General features: G+C 43.9%; 1 protein-coding gene across 1 annotated transcript in view; it reads right to left on the reverse strand.

Annotated features, from left to right (window-relative positions):
• Positions 1-25692, reverse strand: part of CACNA2D3 (calcium voltage-gated channel auxiliary subunit alpha2delta 3) — a 2522256-nt gene that overhangs the window by 1632876 nt on the left and 863688 nt on the right. The window lies entirely within an intron of this gene.

A 25692-nucleotide genomic window follows, 5' to 3' on the forward strand; every position in this document is an offset into this window, starting at 1 on the left:
GACTTCAAATACATAATATCTTTTAATAATTCTATTAATTTAGAACAAATATAAAACTCTTAATATGAACATTAATAATTAACCAACAATTAAAGATATATATAAATATATTTTTTTAAAAACAACAGTTTAATAATTAATGATCAATTATTTCTATGTATTTATTTATTACTTAATTAACTTTCCACACTACGCACCCACAAACCTACCAGCCCACATTTAAAATATAACTAAAATAAATAAATATGGCACAACATACATTAATGATAATTAATTAGCTAAATAAATACAATTAATAATGTTTTGTTCATTAGTTATTACTTAATTAATGTCCCACCTTATGCCCCTATAAACCTAGGAACCTGCAACTAAACTAAAACAATATTATAATTAATCATCAATTAAATAATTAATAATGAATAAATCATTGATAATTAATCATTAGTTAGTTCATTTCTCACCCTCAATACACACCAACCCCAAAGCCCAAACTTAAAATATAGCTATTATATAAAGATATTACACAATGTGCATGATTAATAATGAATTAAATAATTAATTGTAAAATAATTTTACTTAATTAACTTCCCACCCTATACCCTTACAAGCCAATCAGCCCACACCTAAAATATAACTAAAAATATAATTATTACACAATTTACATAATTAATAATCAATTAAATAATGTATAATACTTATACTAATTAGTATGTGGCTGTTTATTTATTATGAATTAAATAACTTCCCACCTATACCCCTATAAAGACTAGCAACCCAATACAACAGCATAAATTAATATTAGCAATTAAGTTAAAAATTATACATCACCTAAAATTACAAACTATATTTACAACTATTAACAATGATTCAAAAACACATGACATTAATATACAAGATAATACATATTAAGAAATGTTTTACAACAATATTTTTGAAAACGATATTAACAACAATATTCTTACAAATGATATTACTTATAAGAAAAATCGGTATTCTTGACAACGATATTTCTATATCATGATATTTTTGTGTCAATATATTTTCTCCCTACATTTCTGAATTCTGATATTTACAACTCAATATTTTGTCCAAATTACGGTGTTTTCGCTGTGTAGGTATACCTGTTTTCAATGTACAGATATAGACATGAATAAAATCACTTTCCTTTAGGTAAATTTGTTTAAGTGTTTGAGAAATTAGTAAGAGAAATGTAGGCTTTTACCCACCTCTAGCGTACCAGAGCACTCAGCAGACAAGAAAAAAACAGGTTCTTCCTCCTCTGAGTTGTTGCTGTGCAGAATATTGGTTTAGTAGAACCTCACTGCAAAAGTATCTCATCTAGTAGAGTATAACAACAGCTTACAGCCTTGGCCCACTGGTGGGTTTGTTTGAGGTACAACCTTGGACTGGGACAAGGTGAAAAATCTATCCCAGTGACAAAGCAGCTTCAGTGGCTACAGAATTCTGCTTTGTCTCACTCGTAGATTGTGGTACCATACCTAATGGCTCTAGTGGGTGTTCGACAATGACATGTATGACTTCAAGGGACCCCTGCTAGATTCAGTTTCTGACATTGGCCCGCTGGCGAACCTTGAGCTCCAAACTGCAGCTAAAAGCAAATGTGAAAACTTTGACCAGCGCTACCCACTTGGTGTAGCGAACCTCAGCTCCACCACCGTTGACCTGAAATTGCACATAAGTTCTGGTCAAATAAGAACTGTTATGTTTCAGTGACGCTTTGTGTTTTTTTGCCACATTATGCATCAACAATTCAAAAATTCATGTATTTGGTCATCCTCATCATTATTTTTCGAAACTGTGTAAGAATTTTAATGTGTTGTTTCCTTGACTTTAAAATTCTTGATCATGCTTGATATTGGCATGTATCTTTCTGCAAATTCCACAGATTTCAGGGATTGACCATACTATGAGCTCCATTGCAATGTCTGATGGACCGCCACCAATGGCCTGTCGGTGGTGGTCCATCTGACATCTGGTGCCTCGGTCCGACTGCCGCATTATGATGCAGGCAGAGGGCGGAGGGACCAGCAACACTTTCGACAGGCTCCAGGAGCACTTCATACCCTACAATAGGGATGGTGCCTGCTCAGGCACAGCCGTAGGATTACATTGTCCCTTTCTGACGGCCTTTCCATGGTCGGAAAGGGATTTGGGGGGCCCCATGCATGGCCCCAGTTTCCCCTGGGCCTCCACTATGGGGTCTGGGGGCACCCATGGTGTCCCCTGAAACATCAATTCACCCTATGCCAGACACCACATGGTGCCTGGCGCATGGTGCAGGGATGTTTCCAAACATACGTTTTTTCTTTGAGGCTCGTCCTGCAAATCTTTTCTGGGCCGCAGCACAAGCCTCAATGGAAAAAGGCATGTTTCCGACAACCCACATGGTGGTCGGATCGTAATTTGGAGGTAGTGACCGCTGCCTACTTGTCAGACGGTCCCGATCCTGAAATGATGTAGGTCAGATGCTTGTCCAACCAGCATCGTAATGAGGGCCTTTTTGTTGAAACTGTGTGGTGGAGGTTGTGTTTATTACACTGGGTGAAGAGGTTTAGGATACCCTTTCAAATTATAACAACTTTCTGATTGTGCTGCATTTCCTATACTGCTTTTCAAATATAATTGTACACTTTAAAAGAGCCGCCTATACCCTTGATTCATCTGAAAAGCCAGAATAATTGTCATTATTAATCTGTTTATCCTGCACCATGAGGGTGTATTCATGTCCTATCAGCTAAAGACAAGCCATCAAGATTGTATAATTCTTAATAGATTCTGCTTGGAACTAGTTTTTGTACATCGAAAACATATGCATCATAGTAGAATAAAAGGTGAGTGTGACCCAGCTTGCCCAATGTACAATGAAAACGTTTTCCTGTTTTAGTTCTGTCTTCAGAAAGCACAACATAATAATATTAGAGGGCTTAATGAAATTCTTGTGGGAAAGAGAGTGGGATTTTGGTGCATAGTGATTCCAGATGCAGTTGTATTTCTACATTACTATAAAATGCTCATATAAGGAGGTTTACAATCATATTTTGCACATCTATGTTCTATTCAAAGTAGCCTACACTCATGTATTGCTACCATATGCGAAGGATGAGCTTGGAAGAAAGCCTTACATTAAAATGTTATGATCTATCCAATATTTCCCTCTGCATTCTTTATCACTGAATTGATAGGCGAGAACTCTGTCTTTATTAGCAAATGTGACTTTGACCCCATATTTAATTTCTAAAATATATTTTTCATGTTCTCATCTGTTTTCATAACCGTTCACGAATGTGGCATGACAAAGTGTCTATGTTACAGGAGTATCATGTGATATATGCTTGAGTCTTCATAACATAGATGGATGTATCTCTACAGCATTTCATATTTAAAGAACATAGCTCTATCTTCATTGTACATATATTGTCTTATCATTATGTTTTGTATGATCTCTTACATATTTCTACAGTGTTCTACTGTACAGATGATACTGTAGGGCCCAGTTTAGAGTCTGGCAGACAGGTATTTGTCTTTTTTTCTGTCCCTCAATGCCTGGGAAGTCCTGGCATTTAAAACAATTTAAATAATGATCCGAGGCCCACTTTGGGAGTTTGTTAATTAAAAATGTTGGCAATTGGTTTTGAAAATGCATTTTTTTGATCCCTTCAGATGGAACGTGTTACAGTGGTTACTCCACAGACCCAGAGATTGTCACTGCGCTTCCAGTGATATTTAAATATATATGGTGGCCTTCTGCCCATCAGGGTGACGAATGTAATGTATGCTGCCACCTTGATAGCCAGAGTAAAGACAACTATAGTACACATCAGGCCCTAGGTTCTTTGTAAATTATTTCAAGTCACTTAAGTCATAGCATAACTTGTTGTTTGTTCTGATTCGCTTCACTTGTATATCCTCTGCAATGGTTACTCCATCTACATTTCTAATCCAATCCATAAACTTCTTTATGTGACAATCAGTGAATTTATTAAAGTAGAAATGCAAAGTGTGTATTTGTAGATTTATTGGGCTGCATAGTCAGAAAGGTTCTACTCAAAATAAAGTCTTTCAAGCATGCCACCTCTTCCTTCCTATCAGACACTAAATGTAGGAATGTTGCATCAGAGTCATCATATTTGGGACAGCTCAGGTCCTTGCTGCAGTCTCATTTATGTAATATTGTTGGGGAAAAGTATGTTCTGTGAATTAGTTTAAATCTCTCATTGCTAGTGGCCTTGCTGACCAACAACAATGCTTTCCTCCAATTCTGATTTATGTTTCTGACAGTCTGTCTCACAATGTTGTTTTGCTAGCAGTGTAGTGAGAGGCATATCTGCAGTGTGATGTCTTCTCTGTCCTGGGCACACGCAGACAATACAACTAAGGCCCATCATGATGGTGAGACATGTGTGAACATACTCATGTATTTGGCACTGCTTTCCATATCATATTGTGGAAACTGGCCTGCCCCAACAGAGAAGTTGACGTAATTTCCAAGAAGAGAAATAATTAGTTCACATAGACAGCACGCATAGAATTACAAGTACATCTTTTCCATATTAATATATCCATATCAATTGGAGCACAACTAAATTTTAGGATGATCATTACCGGGCTTGTGGGTAGAAGACCTCCTTAACCTTGTGTTTCCTCATCAATCTTCCACATTTGCTCGGTGTCATTTTCATCATCTAAAGTTAGCCTGTGTTTGGGTTTGGACTTTGAAACAGACTTTGAATTACCTGTATCCTGTATAAATATCTTTATTTCGGTAGAACTTTACCATAAAAGACGTTTGTCATACACATTAAAAACTAGTTCATTTAAAATGGTTTGTACAACAAAATGTAAAATTTATAAAAGGATTTCTTAGCAGAATCCCAATGTACTGAAAGTCAAGTCAGAGCCTTGAGACATTTCCTTCTAATAGACCAAAGAGCGCCCAAGTACTTGGCCATAGCAAACACAATATGGTCCGAGAGGTCAGTTTTTAAGACTCTGACCAGACACTTCGCGAGTCCCAGATTCCTGCATAGGGGAGCGATCCAGTACCTTCGGATCTCTCGGTAGGCAGGACAGACAAAAAGGATGTGGAGTTCAGTTTCATCCATAGTACTACAAGCTGGACAAGTACTGCTTGCATCATCACTCCATTTGGATGTAAAAGTTCTAATGGGGAGAGACCCATGTCTCCACTGCAGGTATAGTTTCCTCAATATGGAGGGGTAGATTTTATCCAAAGTTGGTTCCATGTTATAGTTGGCCTTGTAGGACAAAAAGGAAACTGTCAGAGTCCCGAGTTTTTGATGATTGAGTAGCAAGGACAGTTTGCTGTCATGGTAAGACTTGACTAGTTCCTTTTTGGAGAGGAGATGGCACATATTCAAAGGATCAGACCACATTGTTGAAAGGCCCAAGGCCTCCAATTCAAGTTTGATGGAATTAAGCCATTTAATTTTTCCAGCGCCTGGGATAGCAAGGACCTCCTGAAGTCCTTCTCTGTAACTGGTCAGTTCCGGAGTTGTCCATAGTCTACGCCAGAAGGCCAGTGGGCGTAGGGCCAAATCCTCATCGAGCGGACATAGGCCTAGATCCATCCTGAGGGGGACAAGGGGAGTGCTCGGTGGTAGCCCAACAAGATTACGGATGAATTTATTTTCCACCTTCAAGAGCATTGATGTATTAGTGTGACCCCAAAGTTCAGATCCATAGATAACGGCCCCCTTAGCCTGAGATTTATATATCTGTATTGGAGGGCCGATGGGCCTTATTGAGGATTTGTTGTTTGCCAAGAGTTTCATAATGCCCCCCGAGTGTTGGGTCAATTTGAGTGCTGCCTTCTCCAAGTGTGTGTTCCAAGTAAGTTTATCATTTAGCACAATGCCCAGATATTCGAAGGTTTTCACTCTTTCTAGCCTTATGTGTGCAATGCTTGGACTAAAATGGAATTTCTGTGGGGGGTTGAGGACCATGAATTTCGTTTTGATAGCGTTGATTTCTAATCCATGGGCCTCACAGAAGTCCACAAAGCCGTTGAGGATGCGCTGAATGCCCGTTGCCGACTTAGATAGTAACAGTGTGTCGTCGGCAAACATAATGGCTGGCACCCTTTCAGCGGCTAGTTTTGGGGCATCAGAGCTGGATACCCCCGCTAAATGGGAGATTACCCCGTTGACATAGAGGCAGAACAGGGTTGGTGCAAGCACACAACCCTGCCTTACCCCCCTGCCAACGGGGAACCTCTCGGACATTGCACCCATCCTACCACATCTGACCTGGGCAAAGTTGGTGCTATGAAGGCGAATTATCATTTTCAGCAGGCCTTCCGGAACCCCCAATTTAGCAAGGGCCTCCCACAGCTTGTTCCTGGGGACCAGGTCGAACACTGCCCTCAGGTCCACGAATACAGTATAGAGGCTGCCACCCTCCAACTGCACCGTTTTCCAATGTATGAGGACAAGACGAAAGACCTGGTCAATGGTGGAGACCTTCTCCCTAAAGCCTGCTTGAAAGGGGCTGAGGATGTTGAAATCCCTGATCCACTCGTGTAAGCGGTTTAGCAGTAGCTTAGAAAAGAGTTTTTGGGATACAGCGATCAAGCTTATAGGCCTGTAATTGGCCGGGAGGAGGGGGGACCCCTTTTTAAAGATTGGTACTATTTCAGCCCCCGGCCAGGTCGGAGGAATTGGCATGCCTTTCAGAATGGAATTGAATAGCACCCCGAGATAGGGAGCCCAGATTTTGGGTTCATGTTTATAGAGGTCGCCTGGAAGCCTGTCCAGGCCCGGCGCCTTGCCTACAGGCAGGGACATGATTGCCATAGTAATTTCCTCTATACTAAAACCGTCCATGCCAATTACACTAGTGATAGTGGAGTGGTGCACTTCTGCAGGTTCGTTCGTCACCTGGTCACTGCTATGTGGTTCATATAAATTTTTTAAATGATCCTCCCATACAGATGGTGCTATATTGCCCTCAACTGCTACAAGTGGTTCGGCCGAGCCGTGCCTAACGATCTGCCAGAAAGTTCGTGAGTCTCGGCTTGCAAGGGCAGCTGTTATTTTAGACCAGTTCCCCTCGTCCCAGTCTATTTTTGCAGCATGGAGGGCTGATTTATAAGCTAGACGTCTCTCCCTGATTACGGTTGAATTGTCTCGTGCTTTGAGTGATTTCAATAATGTAGATTTTGCTTCCCTACAGGAGGCATTGAACCAGGTGGCTCTTCTCTGCTTGGGCTTGTGAGGCCTGGCCACTGGGTTCAGCACCTCTGCAACATTGGTGCATAGTTCAGAGTGAATATTACCGAGTTCAGAAAATTGTGCCGGCTTGCATAGAGGGGGAGTGGATACCACTAAACTACCTGTAAGATTGATTTCAGATTCACTGACTGAGTGGTGCATACAACGCTCTACTTTTTCCAGGGCGGGGACGACTAGTGCATAGAGTCTCTCAATGTTACTATGGTTCTCCAGCAATTTGGCCCATTTTATTTTGCGCCTATTGCTGGATAACACAAGATCAGCCTGTGATGCAGGATTGTTGTCGACCTTGTCTATTTGCCAGCCATCGATCTCAAATTTTAGTGAGAGCAAGTTGTGATCACTATCAAGTCTGGGGATAACTCGAAAGTCTTTGACTTTCCTCCAGTCCCTAGTTGGAACCATTATGTAGTCAATCCGTGACTCATAACTCAGCCTATTAAAGGTATTTTTAGGCGGGATGTCGCCTTTAATCCGGCCATTGCAAGCCCTCAGCGAGTGACTAAGCGTGAGGGACATTATTTGGGTTGCGAGTGGGGAACATACCCTGGTCACTGTATCTGTCAGGGTGGGGATGTTCCACAACTCGTCCTCTTCACTAGATATGCCCGCCAGGTAGTCAGGAAGTGGTTCATATTGGTGATTAAAATCTCCACCTACAATTAGAGGGGAGCAAAAATTATGTGTGTCAAGGAACTGAGCTAGGTCCTCCACTTGTCCCGAGGTAGCTGCAACCCCCACTGGTCTTGAATATATGTTAATCAAAGTGACCTTCCCTCCGCATGGCCAGTCAAGGGAGACACACTGGAAGTCACAGGAATTGGTTTCCAGATGTGTGGCCCTACATCCCAAGTGGGACCCGACCCAGATCGAGAGCCCTCCTGAAGGTCGGCCCTTTCCTCCCCATTTTGCTTCAGTATCAAAGATAGCGAAACCCTGCCGAGAGTGTTTTTCTCTTGCCCATGTCTCTTGTAGGAGACATACATCGTAGCCCTCAATGAGATCCCCCCAATCAGGCGTATCTACTTTATTGGATAGCCCCGCCACATTCTAGGAGAGAATGGAGATTACACCCGGAACCTCTAGTGTATTATTGGTATCTGATATCTGCGAACTGACAAGTGCTGAGAATTTGCCATATTGATTAGGTGGAAGGACAACCACTGGGGCACTATTTAGTTTGGGGCTGTGTGATATTGGGGGGCAATCCTTAATCCTCATATGGGGATCAGTGTTTAATGGCTTTGGTGTGCAGGTATCGTGCCAACCTGGCCCTGCTCTAAATTTGTGAGCCTTTGGATGATTTGATGTTGGTAGAAGAGTTTTGCCACCCGTGTGTACGTTTGATACAATGTGAGTTGATAGATCAGCCATTGAATTAGAATAAGAGATCTTTGGGGTGGGTGGTGAAGGTGCGATGGTTGGCAGATGTGGGAGTCAATCCACTTCCTCTAGACACCCGTATCTATTAGAGATCGGTGCCCCGTTCCAGCCACCAAATGCATCTGGCCAAAAGTTACTTTGCCCTCCCCATGTGTGATTCCTCTCCGGAACCCTTCTCCAATTCCCCCCCTGGGATGAATGGAGACGGTGTGGATAGAAAAAAGTGAGGGGTCTGGCTATTATTGTTGAAGTTATGCTATGGTTGGTCCAGGAATAAATGGCGTGTGCAGTGTTTGGATTCTCAAAGGATACAATCACACAGTCGCCACTAGTGGACTTTTGTGTGGTGCCTACCCAGGGTACCCTCCGGACCATAAGGATTTTACTCCTTAGGTGGTTGGGTATTGGTTTGTTGAAGTCGAACCAGTGGATCACCTTGTTCTTTAAGGAGGCAAAGTTTTCCTGCTGGTTATGTGTCAATTCAGTTACCCCAGTGAGCACTACAACATAGGAACTGACCTCAGGGGGGAGATCTACATATCCCCTTGAGCATATGTAGCTAGTACTACTAGCTCTCTGTGATGTTGAATGGTTAGCATTCTGGCCATTTTGCCTCGAATTGGGCTGATCTATCGAGGGTGATACCCTTTGGGCGGATATGACTGGTAGGGGTGGCGGGAGAGTTTCAGCCGCCGGTTGGGTAGTGGTCGTCATTGCCCTATTCAGAGGATTATAAGTATTAGCCTTGGTTCGAGGTTTAGGAATTGGTTTGGCCTTGGGGGTAACAATAGGACTGGCAGAAAAAGTAACAGCAGGGGGGGAGGGAGAGTATCATTAGTTGTTCCCAGGGACTTAGCCTTCATAGGCACCTGCGGGTTCACAGCAACTTGGGTCACAGGGATAGGTGGTATTATGGAAGGCGGAGTTCCGTGTGGACATGTTGGTTTAGCATTCTGCATGGTGATAGTGGCCAAATTTAAAATGCTTTTTTCTATTTCCAGAAGCTGTGTTTCTATGTGTGTAAATCTCACTTCTAGAGGGGAAAGAAGTTTTTTAAGTGTTTCCCAGACAACAGTCAGAAACTCAACGTCCTTTCCTTTAATAGTACAGAGCGGAGTTCCAGCAGTGTCACTTTCCATGGTAAAATCATTATTTTCTTGGGTGACTACTGTATGTGGGGGAGTGTTTACTAGACACGTTTCCAGGGGAAAGGTCTTGGTTTTTGGCAGCGGAGCAGGGGGAGGTGCCTTAGTTAGTAGCTGGGCCTTAGCTATTTTGGCCTTTTTCCTTGCATATGTCGAGGTGTGGTTACGCTTCCTTTTGTTGTATGGGCCATTTTGTGGTATTGGAGGGTTGCCACCTTTTGGTAGCGTAGCGTAGTTGATCGTAGCTTTAGGGGGTGAGCCCAGCTCGGTTTCCTTCTTTTGCTCGGCAATTACACCCGGGTGGAATTGTGGGGAAAGAGTGGATTTTGGGGGAGATCCCCCCTGTAGCATGGGTATACTGTCTACTTGCGGTTGATGAATGTCGGCATTTGTGACGATCAGAGTGGGAGCAGTACCAAACGAGCGCTCTGGTGTTTTGGCCCATGCAATAGTCCCAAGGGAGGATTTTTTAGCAGCGGTTAGCTCAACTGACAATCTTCTAGCAGCTTCAAGTTCTAAAGAGACCCTGTGTTGCATCTTAGTTATTTCATGATCAATTGCAGTGTGGGTCCTAGTAATGAAATCATCCATGCTACCATTTTTCAATTTGGATTTGGCCGCTCTGTCTCTAAACTCGCGGGTTGCCATAGTAGGCACAAGATAAAATGCCTGGAAGGAGAACGTAAAAAGTTGGGTGGTAAAATCAAATGGGGTGGCCCAGTCCAGTCTCTACCTGCCTCTAACGGCCTAAAACGGCCCGCTCTTTGCCCGGTCTTCGCCCCGTACTCCGCCCCGCGCGCGTCCCGCGATGCGCGGGACCTGAGGATCTTATAAATGGCAGGGGGGCGTGGCACTGGGAGGGGGCGCGGCGCGGGCGGGAAGAGGAACCAGCTGGCGGTGTTCTGCAGGAATGCTGGTCCTCGCAGTCCCGCTCGCCGCGCCTCTCACCTCCTCTGCGGCCAACCTCCAAGGAAGCAGTCACTCCACCCAAGGGTCCAGGGTCCAGGCAAGACAGAACTGGTGAGCTACTCCTGTAGCGTGCTGCTGACTATCTGGCAAGTGTCTCTCTCGAGCGGCGCCCGCGAAGCGGGAGCCGCGAGAGGTGAAGAGCGTTCAGGCGGGGGGCGTGGCACTGGGAGGGGGCGCGGCGCGGGCGGGAAGAGGAACCAGCTGGCGGTGTTCTGCAGGAATGCTGGTCCTAGCAGTCCCGCTCGCTGCGCCTCTCACCTCCTCTGTGGCCAACCTCCAAGGAAGCAGTCACTCCACCCAAGGGTCCAGGGTCCAGGCAAGACAGAACTGGTGAGCTACTCCTGTAGCGTGCTGCTGACTATCTGGCAAGTGTCTCTCTCGAGCCTTTGCTCTATCCAAGTCTGCCCCCATTAAGACAGACCAGGTCATTAATCCTGTGTAAAGCATCCTGCAATATGTTGACGTCAGAATGCTAGGTAACACCCTTCTAGATTTGGTTCTTACAGGCCTTATCCCTCCTATTTACAAAGTATTATCTTAACTTAACTGTGCATCTCTTGAACTCTCTTGATCACAGAACCCAAAGGCAGTGTAATTGCTGAAAATACATATTCATTTAGTCTCTGATTTTCATGCAAGCTACGCAACCACATGTAGTTTTCTTTTTCTAACTTTGTTGTAATGTGGTTTAATTGCAGTTGTTTATCCTCAATAAAAAGTCTCTGATTTCTGTGAGCCTGCGATGGAGGCACTTTAGTGTGCAAGTAGGCGAGAAACAACTGTTGATTGCAAGATATATCATTTCCACATGTTGTATGGCTTTACATTGAGGTCAGCAATATGGCCCTGCATAAGTACGGCATCCACAACATCACCTACCACTACTTTAACAAAGTCAGTGACTAATATTAACCCAGTCAGCAATCCTACCCTACATATATATGGCATCCACTATTTTGATTATGTGATATATTGCATGCAATATATTGCCCTTACCCCCATTACCACCCTGACACTCTGCTCAGTTTGCATGAAAAACTATGGGTTGTCCACAACTCACATTACACCAAATGATTGGAATTGCTCATGTGTATCTTAGACCATCACAGCTAATCCCATTTCCACAGAATGTAACCTTGCCCAAACTTGCCCCAACCTTTTTACAGAGTTAAAGGCTTGAGCAATATCCATTTCCTTTCTTCGTTTCATAGTGTATGTATATTTTCCTATGATTTCCATGATGAATCACCAGTACCAAATCCAAACTGGTTAATGGAATTGATTTTGTTTTTAATAACCAATTTGACAGGTTTTTTACTGTTGCACTTATTGAACACACTGCCCGTCACACCAACAAGCATTAATGCTGGGTAGCATTTACAACCTCTCCTTAAGCTTTTATTAAAATTTGGAATAATTATGCTTTCAAATTGGACCTTGGGTACATATTAAGGGCCCTATTATGAGTTTGGCCGTGCAGGAGTAGGACCACACATCTTCCGCACCGCTGAACCCATGTAGGAGCTGCCCGCCTGATCAGGAGCTTTCTTCCATCAGGCAGACAGTTCTGTGGCGTTCCCAGGGCAGTGCCTATGAAATAGGCAATGCAATGGGAATGTCAAAGGCAGTACCTGCATGGACTTGATTGCTCCAGTCCATGCCGTGTGCGTATTGGTGGGCATGCACACAAGGTGGCACATGATGTGCCCCCAGTGTGCATCCACATGGCGTGAGGCATCACAGGGCTCTGTCGGACACCATTTGTTTCCTCACCACCACACTTTCATGGCAGTCTCACCACCATGAAATGTATGGTGGTGAGGAAATGTGTAATATGCTTTGGCCCGCCAAGCATATTGCCGCCTCAAAACTACCAAAACACTACCAGCGATCTCTGATCCCTGGGGGTTTCGGTGTTTTCATGGTGGCCCCGCCGCCCTGGTCCTACAAGGAAGGCCGCCACCATGGACCACAACAGACTAGTAATAAGCACCTACATCTCTTTAATTACTTGTGTAGTCTTGATCAAACATCTTTTCCATCAAACACATATATTTCTCACTCGATCAAAGTTCGAAATTTCCAGACACCATAATCACCCTTTAATGTACCTATAGATCCAAGGAACTGGGGCACCAATGAATGAGATCATGGTATTTACTTTTGGAAGTATGTCCCAGTTTCATAATTTTTAAGTAATGTTGGAATGTGGTATGTTAGTAGGAATACCAAGATACATATCACTAATAATAAGGCCACAATCACAATATAAAGCCTAATGAAGTTCTCAATAAATATTTCCCTTGTTCAACCCTTAGTAGCTGGCGGTGAGCAGGTGGGCTTAACTTAGGAGACAGATGTGTAAAGCAAGTAGGACACAACACACAATAAAAATTTAAACAACAATGTATATCAATTTGGAATATTTCTATGATTAAAATGACACCAAAACAAAAACAAATCCAATGTAGGTAACCAGAGATAAGATTTTTTTTACAGACTAAACACTTTATAATGCTTAAAAATTAAAAGTGCCAACTTGAGACATCAGGTCGTGCTTGACCAGGACAAAGTCGAGGTTTAATGCTGACCACGATGGAGCATGGGTCAGATACACTGAGCAGTAGGGCCCGGTCAAGTCTTTATCTTCGGACTTAGTCGTTTTTCTGGAGCTTCTTTTCTTGTCAGGCTGGGTTTTGAATCAACAACTTTGGCTTCGTTCAGTGCTAGTACCCAGTGAAATCTTGGAAGTCTTGTGCTTCGGAGCTTTCAGCGGGATGAACCTGAAATCGTGGTCGGGTTTCGTTTTGACGTTGGCGGCTTGACTCTTGACGATGGATCGCTCCACTTATGGAGCTTTTTACAAAAAATTCTCCAAAGGTGTCCAAACTTCGGGGGCTTCTTCCAGAAGGTCCTTTTAGAGATCCAGAAATGTCCACATCACCACTCCAAGGTTCAAGAAGCTCTAAGTTGCATGTTGCGATGTTGGGACTATGTCCCCCACAATGCACCAGGCCAAATCGTTTAAAGTCCAGATGAAGGTGGTCAGCCCGTTTCTTCTTGCTGGAGATGATACAGGTGGAACTATTTAAACCTGTTGTTTTCATGGAGTCCTCTCCTTCACTTTTCAAAGCAAGACAAAGTCCATAGAGGCTGATGAGCAAAGTGTGCAGCAAGTGCAGTCCTTAAGAGTGCAGTCCTCTAGGTGCAGTCCCGGTGTTCAGCAGGGCAGTCATTTTTCTTCTTGTAGTTTCAGGCAGGGATCTGAGTTGCTGGGCAGCTCTCCAATATTTATCCAGTGTTCCTGGGTGACAGGTTGGGGGCACCGCTGAACAATGGACTACAGGATGCCACCCAGACTTATGACAGCTTCCTCCATAGTGTGGCATATTCTTGTCCCAGAAAGAACTGTTTGACACAATCTAAAATGGAGAAAATCACCCCTGGATATTAAGATCTGGCTAGGAGGCCAACCCACTGGCATGGCTAACTTTCCCTAACACTCCCCTTGCAGCCCCTCTGCTAATTCATTTACTGGGTCTCCTGTCTGGCTGGGGTGCATGAAGTGGGGGTGATCCTGTGTTCTGTCCTGTCATTCCCTCTTTGAAGATCAGTTTGGCTATTCCACCCCATCCTGCCTTTTGCTCTGCAGCTGCAGATTGCCTCCCAGCAGATGTCCTTTGTCTCTATGCAGGCCACTTCCCACCTCATTAGAGCAGTTTGGCTCAACCTGTCAAAGGCTGTTAGAAAGCTGGATTTTGGTACATCAGAAAAGCGAGTTCTATAACTTATTTTCTGTAATAGTTATAATACATTTATCCATGGCATGTTGCTGGATTAATCATACATATTTTTCAAGACTTTGACTTATTATTTTAGCTCACTCCTGTCAATAGTTATGCTTTATTAAAGTATTCTCATGTTAGCCTATGGAGCTAATGTACTACAATAGGGAAACCAAATTTTGCCATGTTTTCCCTCACCAGGGCATATAAAACATATTTTATAATGTCTCTGCTTATTTTAACAGTGTGCCCTACCCTTAGGGGCATCTAGGGCAGACCTTAGGGGTGAACTTTATGTAAAAATAAGGTAGTTTAAGTCTTTGTAAGTACCTTTAATTACAAAGTCAAATTTAGACATAGTTTTATTTTAAAAGCAGCTGCATAGCAGGGTCTGCTTTTAAAATGTCAGCAGGCAAACAGCAATGCACACTTAAGTGCTTTGAATCTACGGGGCCTCTAAAACTACATGCCCTACAATATAGTAGGGGCTTAAAGATAGGTTGTCATTTCAGTTGTAATTACACCTAATTACCATACACCGTTTACACAAAGCACTGTACTTGGTTAGCAGATAGTACCCACATAAGTCACCAACATACCTTGTCTGGCAGATCTTACCCTAATTGTTGTAATATTGGTAGGCACTATTAACATCTCTACAGTATTTATTAAACAAAATATAAATACTTCTGCATTTTATTACTTTTTCGCAATGGACACAGTTTAAAGACCAAGATTTCAGATCATTCTGTTTTGCTCCTAAATCTGCTAAAGGCAGTACACAGAATATAATGTTTCAGAACTACCATTCCTCCTTGTAGGTTAGTTGTTTATTCCTTATAGGTTCCTTACTGGTTCATAATTAAGTTCCATAAAGGCTCTTTAAACCTGTCTCTTTAAGGTATTGTATGACATCCGGCTTTTTGTAAATTATATGTATGTCTACCTTTCATTACAGATACAAATGCTATGATTAGTTTGATGACTTGTTCAGATATTTCAATAGACGCTGATTAACCATGGAAATTGAATTTCTAGGTTGACCCTACTCCTGTGCTTAGCACCTGCATGGCCGTGGATACTTGGGGTGGGGGTTGTCTAAATACATGCATCCACTCAATAGTTACCTAATTTTAACATCACTTTTTCTCACATTTATTTTGGCACTGTAATTTAGTTACCCGCTTAATGATATCTTGATAGCCCCCACAACAAACTTTTGAAATTTTCAAAAGGTATACTACCATTATCAAACAGGTAGTAACACCATATATTCTCCTGGGTAAGGAGAGCCCAGATGATGTAGGGCGGACACAGGCGGGAACTGATGGGCACTTTTTTCCAAAAAAGGAGAATTAGTGCACAGGAAGACACATAGTCACGTCACTACAATTACCACATAATATGGTTTTTTGGTTGTTTTCAAAGTAGATTCTGGATTGGCCTATTCGACTCCCAGATACCATTGTTAGTTGTTTAGTATCAGTAGGGCATGTATCTGGTAGGTCGTTAAATGAGCCCAAGGACCCCATCTTAATGTTATTGTTTTTTTTATCCATAATTAACACATATGCTTGTTTCTTGAATCTTTCAAGGGAGATTCAGGAGTTATAATTTTCACATGTAAATACTCAAACCAGCCGAGTTCGGCAGTAGGAGTTCCTGTAGGGCGGTGACGTGGGGAGGGGCAGGGTGGGGGGTAGTAATGTATGAATTACGGAGTTTAACAGGTAAATAAACATATAAATAAATAAAACGAATTTCGTTGCGCGTACTGCATCACCAAATGCGATGCAGTGCACGCAATGAAATTCGTTTTATTTATTGATATGTTTACTTACCTGTTAAACTCCGTAATCCATACATTACTACCCCCACCCTGCCCCTCCCCCTCCCCACGACACCGCCCTACAGGAACTCCTACTGCCGACCTCGGCTGACTCAAACCACCTCGAATACCAGGCACGGGTACCACGATTTGGATCCCAAGCAACTATGTTTCTCAGAAATGCCTTACCAATTTGACATCTTATAATGACAACAACAGAATTATTGTTTGACTGACAGATTCATGCTATGTGTCGCTCATGTTATGCATATAGGTGTGTGTGTGTATGGTGCCTTTTACAGAACCTTCAAATGTTATCACTATTCCTAATGTTAGTAAATAACTGCTGTGTATCTTGTCAGATACTACAACATGTAAGACTGCCTCTTTACATGCTGGCAGTCAGGAATGAAGAACCTGATAATGTTAAGACACTTTTAGGGGCATATTTACAAGGGGATATCAACATCAGAATGTCACTTTTAGCGACTTTCTGGTGGCTATACCCCCTTCTTCTTATATACAAAACACAGTTGAGACACTTAACGTGGCTTAACACTGCCTTGTAAATAAGTTCCCTTTTCACGATTCACTTAGTGTGAAAGGGGTGTGCAATGGGTGTTGCAGTGGGCATTCAGCCGCAATGCCTATTGCTTTTTGACGCTGCCCCATATTTACATAGCTGGGGTGGTGCCAAAAACTAAGACCAGAGCAGCACACATAGAAATAAAATCCCCTTTCAAGATTGTTTATGTGAAGGAAGGATTTCCTTCCTGCACATAAACTATTGCCCCTGCAGCTCAGGCACCCTTGCAACATGGCGCAAAGATGCCTGCACCGGCGTTGGGCAGCTTTATTAGCGCCAGCGCTAGGGTAAACACAGGGATGCACCATATTTTTGTAAAGTAGAAAAGAAGACGAGCTTGTAAAGCCATTTCATCATACTATTGTTTGTGTGATTAACTCCATATCCGCTTAAACGTGCATTTATGTGGGAATTGGCGATACAGCTGGAAGACCACACTGAGTGGAAAGAGCACATTTGATGACATCTTGCCAAGGCAATGTGTGCAGGTTGGCTTTGACTTTATTGGCCTATGTTTTCTTCTGTGAAAAACATCACAGATTTACCGTGGTGTGCAGCAATAGTGACATCCAGTGGCTACCTTTTCAAGGTTATTCTTATAGTTACAAAAGACGTCCGAAATATTGTATTTCTAGTCACTGAAATAGGAAACATTGTTATAAGGGTATGTTTTAAAGGTTGCATTACGAAACGTTTACTATATGAAATGCAACGTTTACATCTCAACAAAATGCAATACCATTATATTTTTGAGCTTACCGTGGACCTACTTAGAACTTCAAGTGCAAGTGTCCAGAAATAGATGATTAATGCATCAATTTGATTTGTTAATTTCCATGCTTAATGAAAATAGTTTAAAAAAATGCTTGATGGAGATACTTAATGTATGTCTTCTGAAACTACCGAATTAGTCAACATTGACTGAGTCCAATTTTTACTAATTTTAAGTAGATACTAACCTGGTTGTATTATGTAATGCGTGGCATGATCTATTTAAATGGACCTATTTTTAGCAATTATTTGCTGATATCTGTTTAACTAACATTAACTTTTTTGCAGTCCAGTACTACGGTGTACAACTGTTATACATTATCAAAGGGAGTGACATGAAATCGTGAAATAAGGTTTTCCTCGGGTTTCCCTAACTTAAAAACCATGTACTTCTGATGTAGTATACTAAAATTGTTTCGTGCGCAGATATGTTTGTTCAATTTTAGTATTACTGCATTTAGCATTTTTTTACTTAAAGATATGGCTATATATTAAAGTGTGATAGCAAAATTGTTACTGTCGTGGAGTTTTATACTTTTTACAGTGGAAATAAACGAAGTGTTAATATGTTTATATTACATACTTATATGCATGCATTTATCTGTGCTTTTATTTATGTCATTTTTGAGGACACAGACCTGGCTCAGATGACACCGGAGCAGCGTACGTGGTGCAGGGTGGGATGCTGCAGTACATTCTCAGGGTACTACACACAATTAAATAAAATGTATTAAAAAAAGTGGCTGGCATTTTCTAGTTTAAAGATTGACTTGTCTGTCTATCAGATGAGCTCCATTGCAGAGCAGTTCCCAGCTCACACAAATTGTCATCTGAGGCACGGCCTGTCACCTTGTGACTTCAGTATGTATTAGCTAGATTACATCTCACATTTTTGGGCCTGTCCAGGTTCATCTTGTGGAAAAGATGATATGCTCATGTTGAAGTATAATAAAAATACTTTTATCAAATTAGTATATTCCGTTATAAGAGAACCGACCCATCCACCTTTGAAACTGACTTCCAACTGCCCTCTGAAACCGACTTCCAACTGCCCTCTGAAGTTGACTTCCAACAGCTCCTTTCACAGGATGTACATTCTAGATTCTTATAACTCCATACTCCATGTCAACAGCATAGAAGAGTCCATCATACTTAAAGCTATACCTCACATCTCTATGAATGTAAGGGATTTTCTCATTAGTAGGTTATTGCAGTGACGATGAAATGGAGTAAATTTAGATCCAGAGAGGGGATGAATTTATAAAGTGGATTAAATTGAGAGAGGTCCTGGGGAGATAGGTTTTTGCAGTTGTCGAAGAGTGGAGCATACATTGAAGTTATTGTCTCTAAGCTGTCTGGGTTTCTCTAACTTACATCCGGTTCCATATAATGTGATCTGAAGGTATAATTAGTAGGGAGTGCCTGCAGTCCAGGACTATAACTTATAATAAATCACCTTTTCTTGCTACACAGTTTAGACAATAATGCTGCATAATGGGATCCTCTCATGCCCCTTATTCCACTGCACCTTGAAAACCGTGTTTGCTTGTCATGCAGCTATGGTTTCAGCCATAGCTATGAGCTTATTATGATTCACTCATGGAGATATGAGGGAGATGTGTCCCAGATTGTGAACATTATCACCAATCTACCAGTGCAGTCATTGACTAACAGATACAGGAAATGTTCTGTATAGAAACAAATGCCATTCCCTGTCAACTGAAATCCGTGTTGTGTTTTGAAATGTCAAGCTTAGGGCTTCTTAATCTAACTTAATACCTTAGATTCCGTTAGGTGAGACCATACATCTTTTGTGTATCTCCAGCCTGTCGTGGGGTGCCCAAGAGCCAACTGTACATAATTATAAAGCAGAAGAGGAGATACCAGGCTAAGAAGATGATCTAGAGGTATGGCAGCCAAAAGAATATCACATGAAGAAGGGCAGAGAGTACAAGGAAGGTGGAATGATGAGAAGCGAATGGGACTGTTTCAGACCAAGCAATTGAATTAAACTTGGTAACCATACTAGAGAAGATTGGCATTCCTGATTGTGTGATGCTTGGTATTTGTTTTGAGATCTTTGCTTTCTAAGAATCAGAGACTAGGGACCCCAGTGAATATTAAATCATGTATTCATTTCACAAAATGCGGCATCCCAGTTAAGAGTTAATAGAATTCTGGAAGTCAGCAAATACCAAGCAGGATGGACTTGTACAAGATGCCACATAGCGGGAACACAGATGCAAATGATGGACATCATCCTCCTGGAAATACCTTACATGAAATCAATCTCTGTCCATAGGTTCATCAGGCTTGATGGAGAGGTGTCAGTTCAGATATTCAAAAAAGAGTACTTATGAGAGAATCAATGCATAAGCATAGAGTCTTTGCATAACAGGCTGGAAAAGATTCTCAGCTATAAATCAGCAGACATCACAGAAATAGGCTAAGCACCCATGAAGAAGGGTATGAGGAAGACTCAAAGATGAGTCGCCAGCCACTGCAAGTGAGATAGCTTCAAAGGGAACAAGTCTCAAGGAAAAGCCCTCAGAGCAAAAAGTCCTGTCCTGCTCTAGGAACACACACTAATTTGAACACACAATATTCTGAATCTTTTAGTCTATATTATCTAATAGAATTGTAGTAAACTCTTGGGAACAGGTAAACTCCCCATATTCTCACATTCGTACAATAGATATTCTCACATTCGTACAATAGTCTTTAGGTATTAGTCCTTGAAAAGTTACATCAGTCACATTCTACGGTCCAGATTGTTCTTCTTATGAATCATTTTCCCTGATGCCTCCTCTCCGCCTGGTGAGATTCTCACTCTCAGTTATCTAATACAAGACAAATACCTAGTCACTAACTAACAAAGGCTTCTGGAAAGTTACAACATCTGCCACAAAAGAGAAAATCATCTTATGTAAAATAATAATTCAACATGAAAAACAGGCCATTGAATGTTAATGCATTACTTTCGGTTAACATTAGATCAGCACTTATTTGCTTCACTTTTAGACATACAACATTTAAGTATGACTACCTACAGCAGAATTGTTGCATTTAATTCATGTGCTATTAAAACGCAGGCTTTTGCCCATTTTTAGGTCTCGGCCTGCGTAGGCTGTGCTTGCGCAGTCTCGCCGGCGAGATCTTATTTTTTTCAGTGTGGGGCTTGAACCCACCCCTCTTCTCCATTTGCTGGCTTCCTAAATGGAGGCCAGCCATTGGAGGAGAGGGGCGTCTGTCAATTTAAGCCCCTTCTTTTTGGGATTTGGGGGTGTGTGTTTTAGTTTCTTTGTCTCCTCTTCCCATTGGCTGGAATTTTACATTCCAGCCAATGGAAAGAGGAGAGAAAGAAAAACACGCCCCGAATCTGAAAATGACTGTGCGTTTCTCCGAGGCAATTCTGCATGGCCTCGGAGAAACGTGGTGGTGTCATGGCGGAGCTCGCTTGTTTGCCATTTTTGTCGTCACCAGCAATTCAACGAAAGGGGATTCGACCTGCATTCTGCATACTCCTCCGAGCGGGCCACTCACTGCAACCCGACCCCAGCGCCTCTCCCCGAGGGATGGTACTGCATTCCCCAGTCCCCGGAGCCTGCCGCCAGCTCCCCCGCCAGAGCCTGCCTTTCCCTGCAGCAAAAAGTGCAGCCCAACGCGATGGAGCTCCAGTGACTCGTGCGGTGATCACCCCCGCAGGAGTAGCACTTTCCCTTCAACCCGCTCCCTCCCTCCCGCTCCATGGCAGGCCATCTCCCTCCCTCTCCCGCTCCTGACCCCAGCGCCTCTCCCCGAGGGATGGTATTGCATTCCCCAGCCCCCGGAGCCTGCCGCCAGCTCCTCTGCTTTCCCCTGCAGCAAAAAGTGCAGCCCAGATGAAGCTCCAGTGACTCGTGCGGCGTTCACCCTTCCGCTTCGTGGAAGCCCATCTCCCTCCCTCCCTCTCCCGCTCATCAGGCCGGCTGCCATGTTACTGGGGAGATTGTAACTGCAGCTCCGAGGGGGACCTGCTGTCGCTGTCCTTCCTGCAGAGCTGGGCGCGCACCACGCACTGGAGAGGGGAGTGAAAGAATGAGGGGCAGGAGGCGGGCAGGAAGGTGCAGCAGCCATGGGAGCAGTGAGTGCAGCATGCGTCCCTCTGCCCTGTAGGGCCCAAGCCGGCGCTGAGTCTCTCCTGGTCGCGGCCCGCAGCTTGAATGACGCAGGTAAGCTCTCCCTCCACCCCGTGCCCCCTTGTTGAGTGCTCGCTTTTCTTGCCTCTGTTCCCTCGTTGTGATTGTTTTTCTGCCCTCTGTTCCCTCGTTGTGATTCTGCCCTCTGTTCCCTCGTTGTGATTCTGACCCATGTTCCCTCATTGTGCCTGCTTTTCTGCCACCCTGTTTCCTCGTTGTGCTTGCTTTTCTGCCCCGTGTTACCTCGTGCCCCCTGTTCCCTCATTGTGCTTGCTTTCCTGCCCCCTGTTCCCTCGTTGTGCTTGCTTTCCTGCCCCCTGTTCCCTCGAAGTGCTTGCTTTCCTGCCCCCTGTTCCCTCGTTGTGCTTGCTTTCATGGCCCCTGTTCCCTCGTTGTGCCTGCTTTCCTGCCCCCTGTTCCCTCATTGTGCTTGCTTTTCTGTCCCCTTTTCCCTCGTTGTGCTTGCTTTCCTGCCCCCTGTTCCCTCGTTGTGCTTGCTTTTCTGTTCCCTCGTTGTGCTTGCTTTTCTGCCCCCTGTTCCCTCGTTGTGCTTGCTTTTCTGACCTCTGTTCCCTCGTTGTGTTCGTTTTTTCTGGACTCTGTTCCCTCGTTGTGATAGTTTTTTCTGAACTCTGTTCCCTGTGTGTGGCTCTGTGTGCGTGTGTGGCTCTCTGTGTGTGTGGCTCTCTGTGCGTGTGTCTCTATGTGTGTGTGTGGGGGGGGCTCTGTGGGTGTGTGTGGCTCTGTGTGTGTGGGGCTCTGTGTGTGTTGGGCTCTGTGTGTGTTGGGCTCTGTCTGTCTGTGTGTGTTGGGCTCTGTCTGTCTGTGTGTGTGGCTCTGTCTGTCTGTGTGTGTGGCTCTCTCTGTCTGTGTGTGTGGCTCTCTCTGTGTGTGTGGCTCTGTCTGTGTGTGTGGTGCTGAGTCTCTCCTGGTGGCAGCCCGCAGCTTGGATGATGCAGGTAAGCTCTTCCTCCACCCCGTGCCCCCTTGTTGAATGCTCGCTTTTCTTGCCTCTGTTCCCTCGTTGTGATTGTTTTTCTGCCCTCTGTTCCCTCGTTGTGATTATGCCCTCTGTTCCCTCGTTGTGATTCTGCCACCTGTTCCCTCGTTGTGCTTGCTTTTCTGCCCCCTGTTCCCACGTTGTGCTTGCTTTTCTGCCCCCTGTTCCCTCGTGCCCCCTGTTCCCTCGTTGTGCTTGCTTTTATGCCCCCTGTTCCCTCGTTGTGCTTGCTTTCATGGACCCTGTTCCCTCGTTGTGCCTGCTTTCCTACCCCTGTTCCCTCGTTGTGCTTGCTTTTCTGTCCCCTGTTCCCTCGTTGTGCTTGCTTTTCTGCCCCCTGTTCCCACGTTGTGCTTGCTTTTCTGCCCCCTGTTCCCTCGTGCCCCCTGTTCCCTCGTTGTGCTTGCTTTTATGCCCCTTGTTCCCTCGTTGTGCTTGCTTTCATGGCCCCTGTTCCCTCGTTGTGCCTGCTTTCCTGCCCCCTGTTCTCTCGTTGTGCTTCCTTTTCTGTCCCCTGTTCCCTCGTTGTGCTTGCTTTCCTGCCCCCTGTTCCCTCATTGTGCTTGCTTTCCTGCCCCCTGTTCCCTCGTTGTGCTTGATTATCTGTTCCCTCGTTGTGCTTGCTTTTCTGCCCCGTTCCTTCGTTGTGCTTGCTTTCCTGCCCCCTGTTCCCTCATTGTGCTTGCTTTCCTGCCCCCTGTTCCCTTGTTGTGCTTGCTTTTCTACCCTCTGTTCCCTCGTTGTGCTTGCTTTCCTGCCCCCTGTTACCTCGTTGTGCTTGCTTTTCTGCCCTCTGTTCCCTCGGTGTGCTTGCTTTCCTGCCCCCTGTTCCCTCAGTGTGCTTGCTTTTCTGCCTCGTGTTCCCTTGTTGCGCTGCAAACTGCAGCACACATGCAAAGAGGAAGTGGCAAAGAAAAGAGAAAACCTTAGTTGCTGCACTGCAATGCAGGAACTTTTCATAAATCTGGGTATGAGTGGACAGAGCACATGAACGAGTTGTGAAGTGTTACCTCGCACAGAAGAGTCACAGCATTGCACAGCATCAGTGCAGGCATTCCTCATTCAAACAGCAGGCACAGCAAAGGCAGAAGATGTATAATGTTCCCTTAGAGACATAACAGACAGCATAAGTTCAAGCCCTCCTCACACACAACAAGCTTATCACAGAGAGGAAGATCTCTGCATTCCTTATCACACTCAAAATAGACAAGTCAGACAATAACCATGCAAGTTCCACGCGTGAAGCAATGTCACTGCATGACATCAACAGTCTGAGCTTCACCTATACACCATACACACAGCTAAAGAGCATATCCCTCTCACACACAAAGCAGACAACTTTACAGTAAGTCTCACTCGAACACTAGGCTCCCTAGGAAACAAAAAACAGGTACAATACCGAAGGCAGAAGTACTATCTTACCTGACATACAGACTTGGGGGCAGATTTACAATAAGTGGCGCATCCCTGCATATCAGCAGGGATGCGCCACTTATTGTGCGCCATGCCCCCCCCCCCCAGTGATGCGTCGCATTTACAATGCGGCGCACCAATGGGCAAAATGGCGTAGCATTTACAATGCGGCGCAACAATGGGCAAAATGGCACAGATGCGTCACACATCTGTGCCGTCGCAAGCGCGACGCAGCTCCAGCAAGGCTCTGGGGGGCCCTTTCTTCTTAATGCTGCATCAATCCTTCAAGCAGGCGCAGGGTTTTGACGCAGCATGGGCCCCAAAGTGACTGAGTGAAATCTTGTAGATTTCACTCAGCCACTTTTAGGAGGCGTTCCTGCACCGGAACGCCTCCTTCTGGCGCAGGGCTTTACAACGTGACGCATCTCCCAGATGCGTCACGTTGTAAGTACCCCGCACCATGGCGCATTTTTTGCTCCCCCGCTGTGTCACAAAAGTGACGCAACGGCGGCATAAAAGGGGCGCAAGGGGCTTGTAAATCTGCCCCTAAGTACTTATTACAGGAAGGAGCTGTGCCAAAGTCCCTTATGCACACTGACACATGCTGGCACTCTTGTAGAACACAGAGCTGCATGGCTGTGCACTCCATTGGAATTACACTGAGGATCCATTACCAGATTGTGTGTATCTGTTTCTTCTGGCAGGAAATACATTCTTTATATCATGAACATGTAGAGAAGCACCAGCAATATCAAGAAGTATTTTGTGTTCACGAACCAACGGTGATAGGTAAGGCTGACAAATTAATAATGATAAGAAATGCTCAGTAAAAAGCAATTAGCTAGTAGTAAATAAACACAACATATGAAGATGTGCCTCTCACTAGTTATTCTAATATCTGCACTACATGTTCCAGCGGGCTCTAGTGTAACCATTGCGTTTCATTATTTGTAGATACAGATGTTGCCTTCTAGTGTTCATGTCACTCCTAAGTGAGCTCGGATTTCGGATTACACTTCCCAAAGCAGTTTTTTGTGTTTAAAATAAAGGTAGAGATTGGATCGTGTTAAAAATACAGAACAGCCCATCCCTTCAAGGCTTCTGTAATGGAGGGTTTTGTAAAAAAAAAATGTTTACTACTAAGTTGCGCTTCTCAGACAGAATTAGCTAAAGGGCAGCTGAACCTCATAGACAGATGCGTGGCCTTTATGCAGTCGGTGCTCAAAAATCTGTGTTGCTAGGCAAATAGTCACTTTGCTACCCCTTAAAACGTCCTCGCTATAACCTAAAGAGGCAACACCTTATTAATTATTAAATTAAAACCTGCAGAACATGGTTTATCATGTTTTACAAGGGTGGATAC

This window comes from Lissotriton helveticus, chromosome 9 (assembly GCF_964261635.1).
Source record: "Lissotriton helveticus chromosome 9, aLisHel1.1, whole genome shotgun sequence".
Lineage (NCBI taxonomy): Eukaryota > Metazoa > Chordata > Amphibia > Caudata > Salamandridae > Lissotriton > Lissotriton helveticus.